Genomic DNA, 3,869 nt, shown 5'->3' on the forward strand with positions numbered 1-3,869 from the left:
CCCCTTAATAAATAAAATAATAATTTTAAAGTATTTTTTATATTTACTTATAAATATATAAGTATAAGTATACTTACTTATACTTTATATTTCTGATAGTAAAGTTTGTTTGATAATGTGATAAATATAAGTATAATAAAAAAGCAAAAACAAGAAATCTGTAAGGGGCAAATACTTTTTCATGGCACTGTATTGTAAATGAAAAAGTTAGTACAATGAGTCTACCTAAGTGATTGTATTTTTTACAGCTTACTGCAGACTCTATATGTATAAATGTTATAATGTTACTCCTTCTAACAAATACATTCCTACTTCATTGCTGACACAGATGTGTAAATGCACACAGCTTTTCTTTAGAGAAGTACTGCCAACAGAATAGGACTTTCTGGAGCAAATAAATATTAACCTATTGGCCTAATGCCAGACACATATGCCTAATGCCAACCATGTGCGGGAGAGTTATAGAGCCCCAAGAAGTGAGTTGTGGGAAAGATCCGGAGTAAGGGTGCGATATATTTCTGAGGAAGACTAAAAAAAGCATGTGTTGGTATTAATACTGTAGATGAGTTTTCAAGGTTCCCTGAGTTGGAGGAAGCATCCACATTATCTGCCAAAGCCATTATCTCTGAGCTGGATATGATATTCCTTCCTACAGCATTCCAAACACTGTATAGAGAGGTGGTGGTCGCCAATTCAGCTCAGAGGTTTTCTTAGAGTTTGTTGCGTAGCTCAATTCATTCTCAATTTTAAATATCATATCAATATCAATCAATAAATCTTTCTCTGAAATTAACAAGCTATTGCCTCAAATTAATAAATTGTTCACACAATTTTAACAAATTATACATTTAATTTAGGAATCTATTCCCCTAAATTTGATTAACTGTTCCCTCAATGAATTACGTCTTTTCATTTGCCATATATAGCTCTATTTAACAAATTTAATAAATCATTCCCTCAATTTAACAATCTGTTCCCCCAAATTAATTAATTAATCTGTTTCCTCAATTTAATAAACCATTATGTCAATGTATCAATATGTTATCTTAATTTATCAGATTGCTTAATTTTATTAATCATCCCCTCAATTTATTTTACTGTTGTCTATGTTTGAATTTAATGTTATTCCACTTCGTAAATTTTATACATTGTTTTCTTATTTTTAGTGAATGGTTTAGTTGATCTGTGTAAAAAGTTGTTTAAATTGAGTAAAAGTCTTCACGTATTATTTCTGTCCCTTGATAGTTTATTTCCTCTAATTTAACAATCCAATTTCTTAATTTGCTAAAATGTTCCCTCAGTTTAGAAAATTATTATTCCAGGTTATCAATCCGTTCTCTTAATTAATCTGTTCCCTCAATTTAATTATTAATTCCCTTAAATTACCAAACTGCTCCTTCAGTTTGAAAAAATGGTACCCTCAATTTAACAACACATTACTCAATTAGATAAATAATTGCCTTATTTTTAGAATGGATGCTTTAGTTAAAGTGAGTGAACAGTTTATTGCCTTGATAGCTTAGCACAGGTCAATCCTTGATTGAACAATCAGTTCCCTAAATTGATTAAATAGAACTCTGCAGTTGTCATTCTGTAGTCCTTGTATGCCCAAATTACGAAGAAGGGAGAATTAAGGGAGATTTTGTTAATTGTGAATGGAATTTTAAAAGATTTAATGGCTCCATTAGATGCTGTAACACTCCCAGCTCTTCAGAGTGAGGGCAGTCAACCTATTTTATTAGTTGGATCAGCTGGGCTGTTTTTATGCAGTAAAAATATGGCCAGAGTTTGCTGGTGTAGCGCAAAATCGAGTCCGCTGGCGTTTCTTAAAGCTGTACACAGAATAAAACGTACAGGGTTCTACACATAATTATTTACCACAGAACGTCTAAGAGGTGAGTTTTTGAAAAGCCCATTAATTTTTTTCCATAGGCCAAAGCCACTTAGACACGGAACCCCAAATATGGGCATAAACAACATGGCATGGACTTTAGAATGAATTATTTCCCTCAATTGAAAAAATCACTGCACTGATTTAACAAAATGTTCCCTTAATTAAAAAAATACTGCCTTAATTAAACAATCCATTAACTTTGGAGCCGCCCACGCTGCAATCTTTCCACCACTAAAGAGAGGCCGCGCTCTACACCACATGTGTCACAAACTTATAAGGGCTTTCTTCGGCTGCTTGACGCAGAGTCTTGAGTATTTCTGTCTGAGAGCTGGATCATACAGCTTTGAAGAGACCTGACATTGTTTGATAGCCTACAAATAATTTTGCTGTCTCTTCAATAGATGCATAAAATTAATTGTAACTTTATTTAAAGAAACAAACATCATTACATCAAAAAAGAGATTTGCTGAAATATTATGAGGAAGGGGGAAGTAAGGCAATTGATTTTTAAATCATGAATGGAATTAAAAAAATTAGATGGCTTCAGTCCTTTTTAAAAAATGGTGACCTTATCTGGTTTGTAGTGCGACATTTGTATTTAGAAATGTTGAAGGTAAATTCATTGATTTAACTTAGATTTTGAAATGTCTAAAATACCTCTCAAACTGTCTAACAGTTATCTTCGACCCGCGAAAAATAATATTTAAGCACAACTTCAGTCCTCATAATGTCCCATTATGAAATATTTTTTATTTTTATTACTTACATCTTTTCTGCTGTTTGTCGTCTTACTCCTTTCATTTCACAAATCTTTTTATTCACACGCCATAGAGGAATGTAAAAAAATATTAATTAAAAGTAATGTGTGGAGATGCCGGGGATTGAACCCGGGGCCTCATACATGCAAAGCATGCGCTCTACCACTGAGCTACATCCCCGCCCGTTTTCAATGCTGAACATTACCCATATAACACTGACGGCTGTAGATGCGCATGACCTGCTGGAAAAAATAACACACAAATCCGCCACTTTTGAAACACTATCCGGTTATCTCACCGGCCAGCTAACTGACAGGTTAATTTGGGAGAAACTTCTTTACATGAGTTCAACCTAAAGTAGCGCGTGTACGCGTACAATAACGATCATGCTAAATATCTAGTTAGCTAGCAACCAGAGACCCTCAGCAGACGAGAATACTCACTTAAGGATCTCTGCCGAGTTGGATTCGCCACCAGGGGGCGCTCTCGATTAGTCAAAAATCAGAGCTAGTTTATGGAGCGCTTGCTCACTGCCTCTCCCTTGACGTTTATTTAGAAAATTACTGGTAACCACTACAGGCTGCTCAAAAAAGAAAGATGTGAATGGACCTAAACGGCTGAAAAACACTAATTAAAAAGAGTTTAAAAGTTTAAACATGCTGAAACATTTGATATTATTATGTATTGACAATTTTTTTTTTGGTGTGGAAATTATTAAACATTAGAATAGGATTGTGACATCAGCAAGCATTGTGGGATTTTAAGACACTGATACTAAGGCAGAGGCAGGCTGGCAGCGCGGTTCGGTTTTGTTTACTTAATTTAATGTACCATACAATGAAATGGTGAATGCTTGCTGTGTTATCAAGTGCCACAATGGCTCTCACAACCGGAGGGGGAAATGTGTTGCAAATGGAGTACGCTTGGAAGCAACACGGAGGATCACAAGTAATTAAGTAATTTACACACGTATATGCCATACCATATGTCTGTCTTTGTTAAGAAGTATAGAGCAACGTATTTTAGCATGAAAGATCACATATTTGTCATTTGTAACAGCATCCTGAATCATTACATCTCTGCTGTTTGTAACAAACCAAACCGTGTAAAAATCAGGTAAAAACTGGTGGAGTTGTGATTATTATAGGTGTCTTAATCACCTTGCTCAGTGTAAATTAATGCACTGGGGGCGCAGGGTTGGCCACGCTGGCACGCCA

General features: G+C 34.9%; 1 non-coding gene across 1 annotated transcript; it reads right to left on the bottom strand.

The window, feature by feature from the left end:
• Nucleotides 1-2,760: 2,760 nt before the first annotated feature.
• On the bottom strand, nucleotides 2,761-2,832 carry trnaa-ugc (transfer RNA alanine (anticodon UGC)). Its single transcript has one exon. It is a non-coding gene; the product is annotated as a tRNA-Ala (tRNA).
• Between the last annotated feature and the right edge of the window lie 1,037 nt (nucleotides 2,833-3,869).

The sequence above is a fragment of the Astyanax mexicanus genome, chromosome 10, assembly GCF_023375975.1.
Source record: "Astyanax mexicanus isolate ESR-SI-001 chromosome 10, AstMex3_surface, whole genome shotgun sequence".
Lineage (NCBI taxonomy): Eukaryota > Metazoa > Chordata > Actinopteri > Characiformes > Acestrorhamphidae > Astyanax > Astyanax mexicanus.